We start from the raw sequence: 22563 nt of genomic DNA, 5'->3' as shown, positions 1-22563 counted from the left end.
GTTTTGGTCACCACGTAGGGATCGCCGGTGCTTCAGAGCAGGGTACGGAGAAACTTGTTTAGGGCGACTCCATCTTACTTCCTACCTCCATGTACTGAAAGGAGGGAGAAAATAACTTACATACTCCCCGTTTTAAAAGCTGGGTGGAGATGAGAGGATGCAATCGCCAATCCTGATGAGGACGAATATCGTCCGTCATCTTCTAGTTTGGCCGCCACTTGTAGAGTCATTGTAGAATTCTTTCGATGTGAGGAAACTGGAGGAATCCGCAATACCCTCGTCGGGATTCAAACTCCGGACATCCTGAATATGAGTTGAGTGAGTTTTCAGTTGCACCACAAAGGCATGAGGAAGAAAATACCTTATAACATAAACGCATCTGAGTAATGCTTAGCTTGATCCCTCATCCTGCTCATTAATGAATTAATTTTAAATAGTCAACACCTGCAACAATGCGTATTAATTTGTATTTTGTGTTGAGGATGAATCGAATGATTCTATTATGAAAACAAAGTTTTAGGCATTTCAAGTTCGTTATTTGAGATAAATGATCATTATAGCACCCTGAGGTTGCATGTAATGTGACTCAAAATTTGCTTACGTTTTTAAAGTCGTTATTTAGATAAAAACAAATCATCTACTAGAGTTAAAATAATAAAATTCAAATAGAGAAACACATTAACTAGTGAATCTGATAAATGCCTTATATGTTGCTCTGTCAACCACATTAGGTCTCCGGAACACTCTTTGCAATTCTATGAATCTAGATGCAACATTAATAAGTTAACTAACATTAATATAGCATTCATTGCAATAATTACAAATTCAAAATACCATAAATTGTATAAAATGATCGTTAGTATTTAACTAAGTGCACTATTCATCGAAAAAGACTGCGAATCATTGCATTACTCATTCGCATGATTTTGCAAACTGCTTTTAGATCTGTTCTCAAGTTATGTGTAATAGACCCTACAGATGAAATAGGTACAGTAGCGTTCGAATTAAAATATAGCAGATGATATCTCGTCTACATTTTGCACATCACTAGGATCTGGTCAGTAGGTCTTGTCTATTTTCTTAATTGCTGTTTAGGTGAGAAAAAATGCGAGAAATGTCACATTCTAACTTGCGAATACCTCATTTTTCCTGTTTTCGGCTTCGAAGATAATAATGGTTTCTATGATATCACGCTAATTCAGATGCGTTAGATTATACCTCGTTGCCAAATGTACTTGTTTTATTGAATTTCATTCCTCTCTCTCTTTTAAGCGGAAAAAAATGGCAGAATTAATATGCGGAGATTGTTCATTTTCTTATCTCCGGTTACGTCTCTCCAAATAAGTGGCCCAATTCAAATGGGGCTGGTGATAACTTTTGATCCCCTGGTGGTTTATTGCGTCTTATTTCTCCCCCTTGTCTCACTTTAAATGCAAAAGAATTCGAGGCATATCGCAATCTAACTTTCGGACACAGTTCATTTTCCAATTCTTTTTTAATAAGCTACAGTGGCTACCGAATTAACTCATCATCAGCAGAATTTGATCCTCTTCCCAGTCACAGGCCTCGTTCTTCTCCCCAGTCATTCTTTAAGTAAGAAAGAATGCTGCAATCGCTATGCAAGTATAGTTTCTTTTTCTGCTTCTGGCTTCAAGGAAAGTGGTTTTTATATTGGTGCCTGAATTCAAGTATGTTAGATGGAAACTCTTTACCACGTGGATTTAATTTATTGTATCTTGTTTCCCTTCTCAGAAGCATTTTAAGAGGGAAAGAATGTGAGGACTATTGCATTCTCTAACGGACAGATATAGTTTATTATTCCAATTTTAGTCCTCGAAGAAAATAGTGGTCTCTACAGTGCTCTTCGAATTCAGTGTGGTAGATAATAATTCGCCACCGCATAGATTCAGTTCATTGGGTCTTATTCCTCTACCCTGTTGCCCTTTAATCTTCTATCTCCCAATATACATCCGACCCGAAATCGGATTCAGCAACCAGAATGACCCTGTTACTTTGTATTTGATTCCTTTACTTCCAATATACTACCAGTAAAAAACTGGATAGACCAAGAGCTGGCAGAAATTTTCATGTGTCAGAAATAGGAAAGCCATTCACCAATGCAACAGTGTTTATGTGAATAAATCTTGAAGGGTTTAGGGGAAAAGAATATGAAAATCCCTTATAATATAGTACTAGTATATTCCTTACCATTGTCCTGTTTCCAGCTTCGAAAAAAATAATGGTCTCTAGAGTGGCATCGGAATTCAAATGTGGTAGACGGAAATTGGTTATTATATGCATTTGGTTTATTGGGTGTTATTGTTCTTCCCAATCTCTCTTTGACTGGTTTGGTATAGGTTTTTTCATTATGGTAAAGCATGTGAGGGCTGTCTGCTTCCCAGTCGGTGTTTCAGTAAGAAGGTGAAAAATAGCGTATTCAAACGAGTATAGCATTGTTAATTTTTCCTGTTTTGGTCTTCGAATAACATAACGATCTCCATCTGCATTTGAAACTAAAATTTTGAAGATCGTAACTCCACAGTACACGGATTTGGTTTACTGGGCCTTCTTACTCTCTCCAGTCACTCTTTAAAGAGGAAAGAAAGTGTAAATTAACGTGCGAACATAGTTAACGTGGCATTCCTGATGGAAATCTTCGAAGAACATAGTCCTCTTTTCAGTGGCGTCCGAATTCAAATGTTTTAGATGATAACTCGTCACACTTGGATTTGGTTCATTAGATTTTGGTTCTCTTCCCAGTCGCCCTTAAGTGGAAAATAATGTTAGAAGTACAGCATCCCATCAATTGTATTCTACTGCTGTAAATGTTTAGCAAAATCAGACAGATATTGGAATATATCTATCTGATTAAACACAATAAAGTAATGGATATTGGAAGTTCGATGGTTCGAATTTTGGCAAGGATATAGTTAAGTTTTCATATTTTCTGCTTCCGAAAACCTAACAGTCTCTATGCTTTTCCGATTGAAACTTCTAAACAAGCCCAGCGAAACTGTCTGGTAATAACAAGCAGATACATTTATTAAAAACCTCAGATTGATAGAATATATACTGCTTACAGAAAAAAATATATAACATAACTTTTATTTTATTTTATACATCTGCAGTCGGTTTTTATAGATTCAGAATTTTGAATAATGACAAGTAATGAAAACTACGCAACTTACGGAGGACTTACAAAAACACGCTGATGCGGGCATGTTCGATCGAGATAATGCGTTTACAGCATCAAAAATTAGTAACACTATGAAATCTAACTTTGCAACGGAGCAAGATAAAAAAGATCATTTAATTAGCTCTACAGTATTCTCTAATTATTCTGAATTGACAAATAGCATCAAGGAAAAAGACATATACTAATGCATAATAACTACCAGTTATACTTCATCGAATATAAATCGATTATAGAAGACTGCATCACTTTGACTCAAATGCGTCATACGTACAGACGAAGTTTGTTATACTTGGTAATATTTCTGTCATACATAGTAAATGCTTGTCAAGAATTTCCCACATTCACTGAGTATTAGTCCAAATGCCGCGCTTATTGCCTCCATATTCGTATTCGAAAGGGTGAAGCATACCTCAAGACAGCCCCTTGTCAATCGTTCAGATAGTGGATATCTAAGCCCTTCAATTCGAGAGCATTATTAGCTATCTATGCGATAAGGCATGCAGCTTGAATTATTTGATATGCAAATCATTTGAAAACACACTGCTCGTATAATGAATGTTTTGACGGGTCAAAACTTTACGACGAGCTTAATCGTAATGCCGAAAACCCTTGATGCTATTCGTTTTCTTAATTCGTGATTTTCTTCTATTCAGCTTCATGGCAGAGTTAGATCTGATAATTCCCAAATAATCTTCAAATATTTTCGAATTTTCTGATATGATTTATAATCAATTTACTCGATGGGGCATGACCATTTTATTAAAGACACGAGGAATCAGGAAATAAAGATACGGGACCATTAATTCCGAAATAAAAGTGAGCACGTACATTTCCTTTGGACTGTCTATCTAGCTACCTATCGGTCTGTATTTATGATGTAAATATTTATATCGGTTCTCTCTCTCTCTCTCTATATATATATATATATATAAACTCACATATATATATATGTATATATATATAGAGAGAGAGAGAGAGAAACAGACAGATTAAAACTGAAAAATATTTAATTAAAAACTACAATATTGCTAAAAACGCCGCGAAATTAATGCGAATAATACAGAAAGGAATAAAATAGAAGATAAATCTAACAAAAATGGTATGCTACCTAATGTGACGAAATCATAGATAAAAAAATAGCATGAAATATAAAATTAAAAATTAATCATGAAGCAAGCAAATTAGCATACAAAATAAAACCACAAAATTTGATAATTCTAGGGTCATTTTCAAGGAGCAGCCAAGAAAATTATCAAATGTGGTCCTGTTCAAAATTTTCGTATCTGCTCCTTTTTTTAAGGTAAGAAGTAGATAAGATAAAATGCTAACTTTAATTTGCAATAAACCCCTTAATTTTATTAATTTAGAAGTCAAACAACAAAAATCAGCGTTATATTTTCAAATTTAGTTTACTTACTTTAGTTTTTAAGGTTTGATTCTCTCTTTACATCTGAACAATTGAAATGTTTATAATAAATCGTTGTAAGCTGCATCCTTTCTAAATTAATCCTCCTCGTGTGGTTCTTACATAACGCTAATGAAGCGGACATTTACATAACATTTCAACGAATAACAATATTCTGTTTGAAAAGTGAAACTTAAAACTAGCCAGTAAGAGAAAAGTGCAATGTTAATTTTATGAAACCTTCGTTTGGAAGCTAAGAATTTTCCTTCTCTGCTTCTGTCGTCTGCAAGCTTTTTATTAGCTGCTGCACTTCCTTACATCAAAACAATTATTAACAAAGCAAAACATATTAAAGAACAGACGCTTTTACAGCTATTCATCTATGGCTGCATTATCACATATATATGTATTGTAGAATCTCTCCTGAATGGTAGCAACGGGACCCGACTGATTTCGGATAACTGAATATATATCTTTAGAAATTTGCCTTTCATATTTATTGATGCTATTTGCCGAAACTGCAATATGTAAAGACCATTGGTAGTATTTTTCAATTTATCGGACACTTTTAATAAATAAAACTGAAAATTTTACAGATTATTTAAAATTAAAATTGCATACACATTTTATAATTCATAAAATTAGAAATAAAGAGATTTAAAACTTACCATATACATTACTATGTGAGGTTTATTTACTAGTTCTTAACTAATAGTCAATTTTAAGTTTTAGTACTTTAGTATCACCCTATCACTTTTTTTTCACCCACGCTTTTCATGCCAGAATGTAAATGAGATAGCGAGCATTTATTCAGATTAAGGTAGAAAAAAGTGATATTTAAGCAAGAGTCTCAGAAGTTAGTGTTAGAGCATGTCTGTCTAATTCAGGACAAACTGTGCTGTGATTTTAAAGGGATTTGATTCTGTGGCGTTGAGTGCTTCTAAACATTTGCCTTATCTAGACGGTTTTTCTACAAACCAGAGCCTTTTCTGCGCGTTAAACTATTCTGTGAGCCGTTAGGCTAATCTACCATATTTTAATTAGTTCAACATTACCTATTTCTGTTAAACCAGAAGTGCTTGGCTTGTGTAAACCCAAGTTGGGTAACTGTTAATTTTGTGTTCGAATAAAAAAGCTATTTATACTCTTCTTCTGACTTTGTCTGTCTTCAGTTTAAGACAAGAGGATTATTCCTCTGCAGTCTTTTTAAAGTTCGCCATTATATCTAAAGATCTACCTCTTTCTGAAGTTCACCATTATACGCTACAACCACATAAAAGTTTTACGAATTCCTTTCTGTGATGACATATAAGTTTAAATGTCTGCCTGTTTAGAAGATTGTTGCCAGAGTGTTAAAATTTCACGTTATATAACGACATCTTGCACTGATGTAGAAAAATTTAGCTTGGCTGATTTTTCTGAAGTCTGCAATTCTTCGTCGACTTCCTGTTCCTGGAAGTTTCTGCATGCCATTTTCAACTTCTCTTCCTCTTTCCCAGTAAATGTCCGAATACATATAAGTATAGAGTTTTTACTAAGCATTATCTGCCATGTTTATTATGTAATCATTGTTCTGCTTTGTTTACTGAGCTTCTCTGCATTTAATTGTATTTTGTTTAATTACTAGCAATGTGACAGAACTCACCATTGAATGTTTATTTAGCTGCATTGCTGTATGCGCACACTGATTCATTGAATGGTACATAATTTATTTTTTAAAATTCCTTCACACATTTTTTATTTATCTCTGTTGTATTTGCCACTCGTCCTGTTTACCATTAGTTGTTAGAAATTTCTCACAATCTTATTCAGTCACTACTCTACCTTCGACAATTGTAGCTTTATATTATAAGGTATTTCTCCCGCCTTCTTAGCATGCCTTCGTGGTGTAATAGTCAGCACGTTCGGCGCGCATTCGAGAGGTCCGTGGTTCGAGTCCCGGTGAGGGCTTTGCTCATTTCTTCGATTTCCCTATTTAAAAAAAAAACCTAATATCTCTACAGTGGCACTTGAAGTAAGAAACTTGGTGGATGCGATTCTTCACCACCAGGATTTGGCGATTGGGTCTCCTGATCCCCAGTTGAACTTTAAAAGGGGGAGTATATAAGGTATTTCTTCCGCCTTCTTAGCATGACTTCGTGGTGTAGTGGTGAGCACGCTAGGCGCGTATTCGAGAGGTCCGTGGTTTGAATCCCGGCGAGGGCATTGCTCATTTTTCATCTCTCCTGCTTCAATAAAATCCTGATGTCTCTACAATGTATTGCACAAAGATTATTCTAAGCGTATGCATCCTAGGCATCGTGTTAAAAATAATTACAACTGTGGTGCGTTTCGATCTATATGCGAACTCCTCAGTAAATCTACCGCTCTTCTGTTGGCGAAAAGTGGAGAAAGTGCATTTTTGATTAATTAGTAGTCGTTGGACAGAGTGTGATGGAAGGAGAACTGTCTACATTCATCCAAGCCCGCACCTCCTCTTGTCGAATGCTAATTTTCTCCAAACAAGAGCATCTTCATCAGTCCTCTCATCATGTACAAACATGATCATAATCCCTAATTTAAACCAGGAACGATTTTTAAGTAGTGCTCTTTACATCTCTGCAACAGCCAAACTAAATATGGCGGCTTTGAATGTGAATTGTGCCTTAAAGTCATGAACACTACCTTAAAATTTCACGCATCGACCCATAAAAAGGAATCGGTTATTCATCGCTATATTCTGTATAATTCATTGGTTAGATAAAGTTTGCTACCTTGTGCTGCAGAAACAACACAAATGCCTTCCGAATTTAAGTCTTCAGATTTTTAGGTTATTCCAAATATTTTATCTCATAAAACATAATATTTAAACAGAGTCCTTTAAAATTTGGCATTATTTTGTTATTGCCAGTTAACTGGTTGCTAGAAAGTTTACTGGACATGTTATATATATATATAATTCCGAAATATACAAAAAACGACCAGCCAATTTAATTCCTTTAAATGCGCGCTAATTGCTGTTGCAAATAACGTAAATATGAAACCAAAACATTTTGAAATAAGTTTTTAGAGTGCCAATTAATAATATATTTGTCGGTATTATTGCTTTTTTGTAATAAAAGTATAATAAAATAAATTTAAGAAGCTTCTAAATCCATTTCAAATGGATTCAAATATTCTTGTGCTAAAAAAATAAGTAACAAACTCTAAAAAAGGGTACGAATGTAAAAAGTGGAATTAAAATAAACAATTTACATACGAGATAGAGGTTGCATCGCTAAATAAGGATAGGCAATCAAAATTGGCATAAAAATGCAATCCTACAGTCACAAGCCTTAATGTCAGATCTATAAGCGTCAGTTCACAAGCAGCGATAGTTCCGTGTAATACGAAATAACCTAAGCTCAAACCACGAGCCGAAGATATCATTTGTACGACGCAATGCATTGGATTTCTGTCGGGATTGCAATCTGGTGCAAAACAATCCACATAATCCATTGCTGAGAGAGAGCTAAATGTGCATTGTAGTATCATCTATAAGCTGCGGAAGCATTACCAAAGGGATGGAACCCAACGGCCAGACGATCGCTTCCTGTTGCTTATATGCAAGACGCTGTACGTTAGTAACAGCACGACAGCTGGTGTCGCATCTCTCTGCTGCAGAACGGCCCATATCCCGCAAACTGTATCGCATCGACTGTATATCCTGTGTTAAACTGTATCGCATCGACTGTACGTAGGTGTACTGTACATCCAATCATCTATTGTTTCTGTTCTTTTATTCCCATTTGATGTTAGAACGCAGTTGAACTTGGCCTCGTGAACATCGCAGTTGGACACCAGAGCAATGAGGTGGAGATTTCTCTAGAGTTAAATCATTCCACATCTGGCCTGGCCTGCTAGATCACCGGATCTGAGTTCCACAGAGCATATATGGAAGAGATGACGGATAGCAGGTCGCAATGCACGGCCAGGCATACTCGACGAGCTCCGACATGCATTGCTACAAGAATGAGGGTTACCGCCACAGCAAGCGATCAACAACACTATCTGCCTCGCCGTTGTCAAGCAATCATTTCAGCTGGATGGTATCATATCCGTTATTAGCATGATCTTTCCATTGCACTCTATTCCGACCCATTTGGTCTTTTGTGATAAAATAAGGTCTTAACACATGTATGAGTCGTAATACATGTGTTTTTGTATGTCTTTGCTTTATTGTTTCCTGTGTGGTCTAGTAATGCCACAGCAACCTCTGAGATCAATTTCACGTATATCCATTAAATACTTTTTGTTTTATTCCATGTTTTGCTGTTGCTGCTTATTTTTTGAGCAGAAGTATATTTTGCTCGATGATAATTTGACTAACTGACAGGGTAGTACAGGAATAAAGCAAAACTCTGAGAATTTTTATATAGAAAAACGTACTTCTCTTGTAAAGAATATCATCGTAATATTTATAAAGTTCAGAGATATTTTTATTGCAAAAGCATATTCAAGCTGTTTGTCCAGTTTTGAAATTTAAAACAAACGCAAGAAGCCACCATTTCCGTTTCATAAAGTGATCTATAACTTCGTAAAGATTTTAAAGATTAAAAAGAAGTGTGAAACAAGAGGACTTAAGAAGGGCCGAGAATAAATGCTTTCTTTAAGTTTTTACCCAATTGATGGTAGTGCACCAACCGTCTCTAACGATACCAATTCGGTTAGTATGTAAGATATTTATTCACATGCCGGAAACATGTTATAAACCACAAATTATTCGATATACCGGTCAGCATAAGTGTTATTCAGTATGAATCGCAATGCTAATTTGACTGTAATCGTTACTTTCGGTATGGTACACGCCCTCTGTAGGTGAAGCTAAAACTTAATATACCGTTTGACAAAAAGAAAATTCCTTCATTTTCTTTCTCTGTGTAAATGATGAAAACATTCATTCGAACCGCAGACAGAACTACAGTGTTCATCGACTTTACCGCTCGGTCCCTGATGGGCCCGTCTCTTCGTTCTAATCATTTTTATGCAATATCATGCCGTTACACCCATATGTTGAATGCTCGCAAACTGTTTAAACCTTTGCAGATTTCGTCGAGTATAATACAAATTTTCAAATTTCCTATTAAAATGAAGCTATTTCCGCTAAGGCAACTGTAATCTTAAGAGAGTTATTTTTTACAATCGATCATGAAAATTATTCACAACAATATTCCCAAGTACGTTTTATAGGAAAATGAAAAAAGTAAAAGTAAAATAATAAATACATGATACAGATTTACCTTTTTTTTCAGTGTAATAGGAGAAAATACTGATGTTTATGAGAATGTGAAAAAAGTTCCATATCTAAAAAGAAATTCTTTCGAGATAATTTTGAGTATATTGTATTTATTTTTTATATGGAAGAAATGAAAAGATCTGAAAATTATAAGGCTAAATATTCATTCAAATGTGCTACCTATTATGTCATTATGTGACTATGATGTCAATTATTCCTCAAGTGCTGTAGTTTTTATCTTAAAAAAAGATAAGTACAATTTTTTTTCTGCTCTTGAAGTCATTTTTTCAAGGGACTGAATAAATTAAGACATTCGACAGAAAAAACATTAATGAATTATATAAGCTATTTACCCTTTTATTATCTAATTAGTCAGACAAATATTAATTTTTGTACTTTAAGTAAAACTATATGAGAAATAAGCACCCGCATAAAAAAAGCTTTTATCTTTTTTATCAATGATGCGAAAAAAATATTAAAGGAATGTTGCATTAGAATGAAAATAGTTAAGTAATTTATAACCATTTCTGAAGAAAATTTTTTTAGTCTCAAGGATGTCATATTTTTAAAAAACTAATTTTTCTTCATTAAATAGTTTAAGTAATAAATATCCATAATATAGAAACTATTAGGTTGGGAAGAAATGGTTTTACTTCTTGTCTATCCAATAATAAGTAATATCGCATACTTAAAAGTTACAGAATTATCATCAGTTAAGATGAGTCTTAAGATATTCTTTTAGTTATGATTTAAATTATTACATTTTTTGTCTACCTTGTAATTTTTTAAAAAAGGTTTCAATGTTGTTATAAAGTCAACGCTCATTGTAACCACTTCTTGCGTCCTAAAGAAAGTATGCATAATAACGAGGGATCGCTCCAATAAAAATGAATTCTGTATCCAGTTGGAAGATTTTGAACCGGTCATTGTGAGTCATTTAGTTCTACCAATAAAGTTTGCTTAATTTACATCTTTCCTATTACCTCATTTCGCCACGAGCTTCGCTCATCACAGAAATTATGCAAATTTCTGTGGCAAGAGGTTTTAGTATAAAGTTAGAAAAATAGCTGTTAACTGTATTGAGAGTTTCAGGTTCAACGTCGACTGCCTGCAGTTTTGTGTTTTGACGACTAACCTCTGCCTCGCATCGGACTGAAAATTTCAAAGTACGCTTGTTTGGTAAATTCACGTTAGATTATGTTAATTGATTAAGAATTAAGATACGAAGGTTATTTGGAAGACTCTTTAAGGGAAACTGGTTTCTAGCTACGTTACACATATGAAAACCATGGAAACTCTCTAGCAGGTAGCCCATTCGTGATCTGAATTCGAAACCGGGACAAAACTGCCAGTATTTAGTGACTTTACCGCTTGACCGCTGGTGGGCAGTTTGGAAATTCGTAACTTTCAGTCTTCAGCATCAGTCATCGTTGAAGCTTGTAGCTTGCATTAGCAGTTATCAGTGAAGCTTGTAGTATCTATTAGAAGAAATAAAATATTTGAATTAGAAACAGTTTAAGAGGAACTTATGTTGCAATCAGATTCAAGCTAATCAGTAATTTTGTGTTGTATTATGTTTTGTTTAATTTTCACAAGTGGTGAGGTAGAATAAAATTAAACTTCATCCGAATCCGTTTGTTTGAAAGGTTTAAGTAGTCTAGTAGTGACAAATAACCCAAGAAATCAAAGTAATACTTAGCTAAACTCGAATTTGAGGCTGTTGTGTTTTAAGCCACGATAGGTAGCATAGTTGTAACTGAAGGTCGTTATAAACAGTGGTTGTCACAACGAGCGTCGACTATCGACTGCTAGCTATTTAATATAATTATCATACAGTACGCCCTCATTTTGGAAAGTCAATTTTAAATTTCTACTGGTTGTGAGAATTTGAGGTTGGTAACAGTCTTAAGCCTAATAGAATCTTGACTTAGTTGAAGGTACTTGCCTGCTAATAAATTCAATTTTTAGCCCAGAGGAGCTATTAGTCTCAAAACGGGATTTTGCGTTGAATCACTAAGTCTCAATAACTTTTCAAATTGTTGCCACCAAATATTATCGCCTTGTAGTATATTTAAAGAAATGAAAAAATGAAGAATGTCCATTAATGTATTCATGTTTTTCGCATTGTACCTAGAACCATCTAATTTTGAATAACCTTGTCCTCTATCCGAATATGGACACTTGGAAGCTCGAATTTCGAATTTGTTTGTGTATTTCAAATTTTGTTAAACTTTGTCGAATTTTTGATTAACAAACTATATGATGCTATTGTTAAATATTTTATTGTGTATTTCACATTTTGTAAAAATTTAACGAATGTTTGATTAACATATTCAATAAATTCAAAGAGAGCAATGACAACACTGTACAAAAAAAATCATTTTTATCTCTAACGCGATACTGTCTATTGCAAATTCTAGAGCTAGGCTGTTTTAAAATAATTTTAGCGCAAAGGAACATAAGCCGAAATGATCTCGAAACATGTATGTGTATGTAAACGAAAAAAAAAAAAAAAAAAAAAACACCCTTTGGGAGTAATATAAAATCTAAAAGTTCTCAGATTTGTATTTTTTTTAATATACTTATTTTGGTCTTGGAAATCGCAGAGCCTCATAAACTGTAAATTTATTTGTTCTGTTATAACTTGATAAGTGAAGCTTTAAAGATGGTCTTTTACTTTTTCATAAACGGTCTTATTTCCTAATTTATGAAATTTACAATGTGGGACGAAAGTCATTAATTGTGTATTAATTAATCACATTAAGCATAGTTTACATGTAACATTTCAGTGGTGATATATTCAATGCAAAGAAAAATAATGCATCGAATTAACTGTAATGTTTGCCAGACGAACGAGAAGTATTCTTCTGAGATTAAGCTGTGACATCGGGAAACGAATTTCTGTCACGAATGTTAATAATATTTAAATGTCCTTTTCTTATAGTGATTAATGGCGGCTAGTTTCATTGAAGTTCTCGGGCTTCAAATTACAGATAAATTATAAACGATCTTGACTGTGCTGTCTTTGCACAATAAAACATTTAAAAAGTTCGTAAAGTCTTTTGAAATCTTATCTAGATAATTAATTTAACTGAGTATTGCAAAGCTTCTTAGGAATACCTGTCTAAGGGAATGGATTATTTGTAAAGGGATATTGACTCTTATTTACGTTGCACATGAAAAAATACCTGTTTAACCACTTCGTTCGCTGGGATTAAATTCTGATCGAAATACAAATGTTTAATGCTCTTCCAACTAGGCCTCTGTTGTACCAGATGATGTTAGTCGTGTAAAGGAGGAATAATAGTGCTACGGATTCATTCTCATTAGCTTTGCCGTAATTTTATAGCTGAAATAATCATATTTTCTGGTATGAACTATTCATAGGAATGAATGATATGCCGAATAAAACCGAGTGTAAGAAAACATACCATTGAATGGTGTAGATTTTATTCTATCAGTCAAATAAATATGCGTTGTAATTTTTTCTCACTCATGAATAATTCATTTTTGAAATTCTTGAGGAACTTTCGATTTTTGTGTTTATCTCAAGCTAAAATATTATCTCAGCGTTTGCAGAAAAATTATTTAGGTTGCCTTCATGAAGAATGTTCGAAAGGAAGTAGCTCATACCACAATTAGAGAATATTATTTTAGAATAATAAAAGTTGGAAAATCAGAACTTTACTTTAATATTGATCTGATAGCTGACGTTCAAGCAGCTACACACCGAAACATCTGGTTTCAACATGATGGGTCGCCTACACATTATACCAGCACTGTGCGGGACTACCTCAATAGGACATATCCTGAGGACCAGGCGCCTAGCCACCACAGTCCCCCTGCCTGTCTCCCCTGAATTTCTACCTGTGGCGATACATAAAGCCCATGGTGTAGGACATGACCATAACATCGGACATGGATATAGTCGTCAGAATTATGGAAGCAGTGGCACGTGTTCGTGACACACCTGCGTATTTTGAAAGTGTTCATGAATGCATGTGTCGACGCTGTGAAGCACGCATTGTAGCGAATGAAAGGAATTTTGAGCATCAGTGATTTAACTATGCTCTTAATAAAAGTCTCTCCCCTCTACGCCTGCGAACATTTCATTCTAGCGGTCGCCGTTCGCATTTCCAGACACAAAAGTTCCTGTGTAAATCTTGTTTGCCATAGTACGACAGACCAGCATGTTAAGTTTGGCAACTTTTGAGACACCATGTATGTGTTTGTGTGTACCAAAGAATCAGTATAATTGACCATTAATTTTTTTAATGGTCTGTAGTGCATAATGAAGGAATCCGTATGTATTACTAGAGATATATTCTAATTATCTTATGTTTTTGTTTGTTAAAAATTATTTATACAAAAAATAAAATAAAAGCTGTTGTAAATAATAAAAAATAGACAAATATATCATTAAAGTTAGCTGCCTAATAACATTTAAAATAAAAATTTACCTTTATGAAATATAAGTGATCTGAATTCTGTGATTACGGAAATGATATATACGTATATAATTCAAAATGTAATGATTGCTACTTTTTACGTCACAGTTTATGAGTATTTTATTAATATTATTCTTATGTATGGCTTACTTTCTTTCGTAATAATAACCTGGAGCTTAGAAGTCTTGGAACGCAACTGAGTGGAAAAAGATTCGCTCTTGTTAAAATTTTTAAGCTGAGAACTTTTTCTCATTATAAAACTATTTTATGCTTGACATGACGTTACTGCATCAAATCATGTCATATATTGCTATACTCCAGTGATACTGTTTTTATTTTCCATTTTTTTACGCTTATTTGTAGTAAGTTTTCTTTCCAAATAACTTTTGAAGTATTTACTGAACTATTTTGCTGAAACAATCTTTTCCAGTGTTTTCCAATTACATGAGTTCAATGTTATTCGAAATGCTACCAAATTTAGCGATGAAACTTCTGAACTTTTAGTGAAGTGAGTTTCATTAATATATCTCTGGAGTATTTATGTTATTTTCTATTTTTTTGAGATCATGACATAAACAGTACTAAGCACATAAGGTTTTCTATATTTTGTTTCTATATGTTGCGATTTGAACATGTTTTACTCTTTCCTTCATTACATTTACTGTATATTTAGCATTTTAAGTATTTAATTACTAGGCAGATGTTTGATTTTTACTGTTTTATTTATAAGGACTGGGAAGAACAGGTTCTTATTAAATTTAACGAAAATAATTAATTGTTGGAAAATCTGCATCCTCCTTTTCGTCTGAACAGTGCTGAAAAGAATACGTGCAACCGTATTTAATACACATTAGGCGCCACAGCGCTGTGTATTGTCTTCTTGGTTATCGTCTTCGCTGTAGCTACGGTACTCGCCATCGAGATACGGCGTTACGAAGCACGGAATGTTTACGTGGATGTAGCTGTCGAAGACATGAATTGCAGGAGTCCATTACAGTGTAAGTTGACGTATATTGCTCAGCTAACCTGTTAAGAGTAAACAAAGACCCAACTAAAACATTGTGTTCTATCTCTTACCTCCAATGTTCTCCTTGGCATGAAAAACTTTATTAGAAAACCACTTTTAACGCTCAACATTAATAAATAAGTAACTTATGATAAATTTCATTCAAATCATGCAAATATTCAATTAATAATGCAAATATTCATTCTGTCTTCTCATGTTCATGGCGACTACAAGTACAGACACGTAAAAGCGATCCGAATGGAGCTAATTAACAAAATATTAAATAAATAAAAATAAAAATAAATTAAATAAGTAATAGTTTTTTTTTCAAAATAAGCTTTTATTTAAAATTATGAAATAATTAATGAACTAAAAATAGAGAAATAATTTATCATTTAGTTTAATGCGAGAAAGTAATAAAAGCTAAGGAGGCTTGATAAACGCATAATGTTTTTGGTGTATGCTTTTGGTAATGCAATTCAATTATTATAATTTGATATTTATGGAATTATATTTTTATTACTCGTGATATAAATTTGCAGATGAATTTTGAGAAGAAAATTATTTAATCTCTTGCTCCCATTAAACTGTATCATACATTATTTTTCGATTTTTAGTTCATTAATTATTTTATAAACTTTAAATAAAAGCTTATTTAATAAAACATTTTAATACTCATTTTTATTTTTTTCGTCTACAGTGACTCACTATCAATCAAAGTATTAAAATGGAGAATCTTTGTTCAACAATGAAAAGTCATTCTTCTGCTTTTAACAATTGTTTACATCAAATGATCAATCATCCAGTGATTTTGCCAAAACAATCAGAAATTGCATTAATATCGCTAATAAACTTCATTTAAAAGAAGTTCGCTAATAAACTTCATCTTTCTCTGCTCTATCTGATGTTTCAAACAGTAAAATTCTTAAATTTAAAATTTTGAATTGTAATAAACTACAAAGATATGAAGATATGTACGAAAATTTGTTTCACCATTAAATTAAAAAAATCTAATGTGGACACCACATAACTTCCTCGTACGGCCTACTTAATTATACACATTTTGGCTGCACTTCATTTAAATTCATTTTCTCGAATTTCATTAGAGATATATTTCTCATACAATCAAGTCATTTCTCACTTCATGGCAAAGCAAAAATATATAAAAACTCGAAACATCTTCACTAAAAACTGTAAAATGTAGAAAAACCTAAAACACCCAATATAGTTAAAATTAGTTAAAGAAAAACAATTTTTGCAATTAAAATTAGAATTTTTACAGAAAAACAAGCAATTTGGTCATGGGCAGAAAGACAAAAATTTAGATGCAGCAAAATTTAAAGTTAAATTTTGGTGCCACTGGGCAAAAAGCCGCTGAAGTTGGTGCACCAACTGACTTCATTCACTTTATTACTAAGAGTTTCAGATATAAACAAATAGTCGCCATGTTAGACCTAATGCCGCTTGCACTTTTAAATTGTTGATAATTCTACAAGTATTCAATGCAGATTAAATAAAGGCATGATAATCTTAACGGGAATATGAGAAGAACACAATTCAATCATTTTTAATGCAAAATTTTCAAAATTTACCAACATTTAAGAATAAAAAATAGAATCCAATACGTTCCGTACGCTTGGTGACAACGAAAAGGGGAGGTGCAGAACATTAGAGCAATCCCATATACAAAGTTTCAACGTTCTGTGGCTAATCGTTTTTGAGTTATGCCGGATTATCTCGCAGACGACACAAAAAAAAGTCCCTTCTAAATCCATTTTAAATCAATTTCACATTCCGGTTCGGAAAAAAAAAGTCTTATTTTGTCCGTATATGTTGATGCCATGCAAAAAAATTCGTCCAAATGGACTCGAGAACGGTCAAAATGGATATTTTTTAAAAATATGATACCCTAAATTTTTTGCGATTATAATATTTCCTTTACTTCGTACAAGAAAGTAAAACTGATAATCGAGTTTTGAAAAAAAACCGGTTCAAAACTTTGTTTTGTCATTCATAAGTAATTTGTGTGTAAGATATTTTTTACTAATTCAAGATCAGTTTTAAAAGCATTACTCTCCTTTATCACGCAGGTTTCTTAACCGGGGAAGGAATTTCATAGTTTCAGATGGGATGTGGTGAGCCTTTAACTAGGCTTTTAAAAACTTAGTTTTAGCAAAGGATGTAAAAAAACTACTTTTATTTGAGTTTTAGTATTTTTCAACATTTTCTACACTTTTGGTTGCTTAGTTTATAAACACGTTAAAAATAATATAAATCTATGGGGAAGAATGATCTGCTAGCAGTGGTTAAAGAGGTGCTTCGGTCAAAATAGAGTGAAAGTCTGTCCTCTGTCAGATTCTTTAAATCAAAAACTTTCGTGACTTCCGGAAGCATTTCTTTCACAGACTTTGGATATATCAAATCTTTATAATAGATTCATTTTTTCGATGTTAGAATTTTTAAGTCCTATAAAAGAATATTAAGTACCACAACCAAATTAAGAAAATCAACTCTTAAAATAAAATGCTGAGAAAAATTTATATAAAATTTTCATTGTAACGCAGAAACATCAAAACCTTGAAACTGTGCGTTTTCCAGCAATGCCAACGGAAGGAATGATTTTGTTTCACGTTATACCATATTTAAAAAAATCTGATGTGTACACCAAATGACCTCCTTGTACGGAATATTAAATTATACGCATTTTTTTTCTTGAATTTCATTTAAATTGATTGGATTGAATTAAATCTACTTCGTCGACAGCGCATAAACCACAATAGAATAAATGCACTCTTTAAAATTCACTATATTTGTTTACTACAAAGACACTCTGAATGCACAAAATTTATATCATTTGAAGAATTATCGTTGCCACATGTTCTATTCAAATACTATAATAAAGCTAAAACGATGTAGGAAAGAAATTAAGCAAACAAAACAGAAAAGAAACAGTTTTTCACAGACGATTTAGTATTTCTCATTCAATTAATTTAGTTCTTACTTTGCGACAAGGCAAAAATACATAAAAACTCAAAATATCTGCATTAAAAATTACGAAGTAAATCTTCAACACTTATTTCCTCGAAAAAATTCCAGAAAGAATTAAGCATGATTTAATTGGCAATAATAAATGAAGGCGTTATCTTTGTTGTTGCGAAGCTTAGAATCTCTAGATTGGCAACAAATCTACTATTCTGCTGTTCATATGTAAACAAATATGTCCGCCATGTTATTTAAAACGTAACCGCACTTAAACAGCTTTTAAATTGTTGATAATTGTACAAATATTGCTTCCAGAATTACGAAAGGCATAAAAACCTTAACCGGAAGATAAAAACAACATAATTCAACCATTTTTAAAGAAAAAAAATGTACAATTTACAAACATATAAGAGTAAAGAAACTGAGATCACTGAGCCGGGTAACAGAGTGGATATATATGTAAATATATTTATATACGTTTGGTGCGGCCGATTGCAACCAAAATACTATGTGCAGATCTACATGTTATAGCAGTTCTATATACAAAATTTCAACGTTCTGAGGCTACTCGTTTTTGAGTTATGCGAGATACGTACGTACATACGTTCGTACAGACGCCACGAAAAATTCTGTTCAGAATTAATTTTAAAGCAGTTTTATAATTTTTTTGGAGGAAAAGAGTCTTTTATTCTGTCCTTACGTACAGATATCACGCAAAACATCGTTAAATTGCATTCGATAGCGGTCAAAATGGATATTTTCGTTGAAATATGTTGCCTGAAACTTTTCGCGATTACAATACTTCCTTTTTACTTCGTATAAGGAAGTAAAAAGTGTTGAAAACCGCTGAATCAAAATGTTTCTATAATTCTTGTTTTAAAAGAGGGCAAAGGGATTGCGTTATAATTTGTAAAAAGTTCAAACTTTTGTAACCATGCTAATCTTTAGACGTTGAAATTGTGTTATTAAATGTTAGAATTTAGTCTTTAGATACTGAAATTTTAAAATCATAAATTTCGTATAGTAGAAAAAGTGAAAGATTTTCAAAATTACCCCCAAAAGCAGAAATGACTTTGAAAATTAGACACAAATTTAATTTAAATGAGTTATTTTCTGCTCCATTTGATGATGCCACTAGTAAATTTCTGAGATTTTTAATTTGTTTGTTAAACGAAGGTGTATGTGAAACATCGTTTAGACAGTAAATAAAAAAGTCTAAATTGAATTTTGGGGAACTTGTTTCACCACATTGCAAGTTCATCTGCAAACAATGTGTATACAAAATTTTAACTTGTTATCTTGTCAAGAAATAGGTTGAAAATTGATGACAAACTTCCATCAGCAATGAGTGATCAATATAAAAACTTACCATATATTCAGGTGTTAACGCCAACGGTTAATTTATGGAAAATCAGTTAAATAAGCACTTATATTTGGTAAAATCAATTTAATTTATTACTGTGCTTAAAAACTAAACTAAACCCTTATAGTCAAACTAAGCTAGTAATTCGAAGTCACTTTTATCACTCCAAAGGGCGTTAGCCTAGAAGGGCCCTTAATTTCGTTTTGGCATTTTGCGTCGAAAACTGTAAATGACTGTTTCACTTTTGTTGTAACAAATATTATAGCCCTGTGTTATATTTAAAGAAATTAAATAATGAAGACTCTGGATAAATGTGTGCATATTTCTCGCATTATGATAACAACGGTACCTAGAGCCATCAAATTTTGAATAACGTAATCCTCCACCGAATACAGGCATCTGGAAGCCCTAATTTGGAATTTGGAGTTTCTTTTACTATCGATTTCATATTTTGTAACACTTTAATGAATTTAATGAATTTTTGATTAACAAACTAACAAAAAGCAAAAGCGAGATTTCAAAGCTAGCAATGACAACACTGTACGAAATAAAAAACATTTTTATCTCCAAGCCGCGAGACTGTGTATCGAAAATTCTAAAGATAGGCTCATTTTAAAATTATTTTGCGATATTGCTGTTGAATTGACTTTTATGGTTTAAGTGCGAAGAACATGATATTTAATAAATAAAGGTAACATACAAAACGTTAAAAGATGTCCCTTTGGGCGTAATGTAAAATATGAAAGCTTTCAGAATTTTTTCTTTTTTTTTTACTTTAGAATAAAAACCACAGACTAAAAGAACCCTTAAAAGGTAAGCTCTAGTGTGCTATTACATCCAGTTTTTCAATGAACAGGGTCTAAAATAACTGCCTATTTTATATTCATTGTAATTTAATTCACTGAAGCCTTTACCTAATTGTTAGCCGTTGCCAGAATCAGACTTATTACTAAAAAAAGAAACAGCAGCCGTTGATAAAGCATCTAATTTCGCATTTTCAGGCGCTGAAAACTCATATTTTGCTTTCCTTAGTCTTAGCTTAATAATTTATGCACACTCACATTTTTGAAAAATGAACCATTATAAGCGAATGCTGGCGTTATTTGACAAAAAGCTAGAGAGGTTAAGTAGACTAGAAATCTGAAATTGCCTCTTGTATTTTCTAGAAGTTTAGTAAATGATCTAAAATAAGATATCTTTTTTAAGATTAATAATTTTCTAGGCTAGAATCTAGAATCTAGAAGTGGCCTTGCATTGTACATCGATCTACTACTTTTGCAGTTTCGCTATCCTAATGAATGACTCATTGCCGTGGAATAAAACATATTAATTAAATTTTTCCTTCGTAAACGCATCAAACCTTTACTTCTCATCATTTTTGCATAATCCTCTTCGGATAAGTTTATTTTTGTGGGTTAAAATGCGCATATTTGTAATACTGTCTTCACACATCATGTTTAGGGAGATTTCATTTGCCTTCATTAAAATCATGAGCAGCTTAAAGGTAATGAATCGAAACTAATAAAATTATTAATGAGATTGCTATTTTCTGGTGTCTTAACTTTACTAGTAAAGTTAATTTTAATTGAGATATCGTGCTTACATTAAAATCTGTCCTGAGCACCTACTATTTTAGTCTTCAGCAGAATGTGTAAACACAGGGAATTTAAAATATGATTTAGAATCTAAGACTAAGAAAGTAAGGACTCCAAGTGCCATTAGGAGACTCTTCAGTTTGTGTTCGGTGTGGGCGTTATTTCTCTCAGCTGGTGAGTTTCTCTTTTGCTTTGAACACCAAATAGTACTTTGTAAAATTCACAGGCCCAGGTGCTACACTTTACTTTACATGTTTAACTTTAAGTAGTTAAACTTCGTACTGTCTTTCATTCCCGTGAAGTAGAAATTTATTCGTTAATTTAGTTTAATACTTCAAGTTTGAAGTTAACAATACATTTTTAATTGTTTTTAACTATGTTGTATTCATTTAGTGCCCTGATATTGTCTGTTAAAACTGGACAGAAAATTAATTTGGAAGGCCAGAAGCTTAGCTATGCATTAAGAATTAATATAAAGTGAACTTAACCTTCTCTTCTGAGCTAACCTATACCATGGTTCAAAAGTGGCGCACATTAAACTTTCAGAAACTGTCAAAATTCCAAAATGGATATTAAAGTTTGGCGCCAAAATAGGCAATCTGCAGTTTATGCTGCTAGTTTTAAAAATTAACAACATGATCTGCAATTTGTTTATTTGATGGCAGTTGGATATGACGTTTTTCTAAGAAGAACGACATTTTATGACTGAGCAATACTTCGCAACGCATTCTTACGGAAAAGCTGTTGAAATTGTAGTCATTTGGTTTTGTTTTGAAGCAGGAAACGTGAAAAATGTACAGTACCCTCGCCGGGACATGAATCCTGGACCTCTAGAATACGCGGTAAGTACGCTTTCAGCCACACCACAAAGGCATGCGGAAAAGAAGGAGAAAATGCTGTATATACTTCCCCTTTTAAAAGGCGACTGGGGATGAAGGGACTCAGTGGTGACTAATTTCTGCCATTCTTTTAGTTCGGGCGGCCTGAGAATCATTAACTTTTCTTTTTTAGAAGCTGGAAGCGTGAAAAATGTGCAGTGCCCTCGCCGGGGCTCGAAACCTTGAACTTTCGAATACGCGTCAAGCGTGCTTCCAGTTGCATTACGAAAACATGCGTAAAGGGGGGGGAGAAAATATCTTAAAAAAGTGTTTAAAGAGGTAGTCTGAAATACTCATTAACATAAAAAGACTATGATTTTCTGCTTGGTAGCTTGGTTTTAAGAAATTACAAGCGTTCCTCATACACAATGCAATGGCTGTCATCTCTCTCGAGTTCATACAAAATTGAAGAAGTGGGGAATAAAATATTACAGTC

The 22563-nt window shown here is 33.1% G+C and overlaps 1 protein-coding gene across 1 annotated transcript in view; it reads left to right on the top strand.

Moving 5' to 3' along the window:
* Positions 1-22563, top strand: part of LOC118183323 (cGMP-dependent protein kinase 1-like) — a 509379-nt gene that overhangs the window by 49199 nt on the left and 437617 nt on the right. The gene's annotated exons all lie outside the window — the stretch shown is intronic.

The sequence above is a fragment of the Stegodyphus dumicola genome, chromosome 9 (genome assembly GCF_044657685.1).
Source record: "Stegodyphus dumicola isolate Sdum_Otavi_A_Nest chromosome 9, ASM4465768v1".
In the NCBI taxonomy this organism is placed as follows: Eukaryota; Metazoa; Arthropoda; class Arachnida; order Araneae; family Eresidae; genus Stegodyphus; species Stegodyphus dumicola.
Note: the sequence above shows the minus strand (reverse complement) of the source record. Positions and strands in the feature narration are given on the sequence as shown.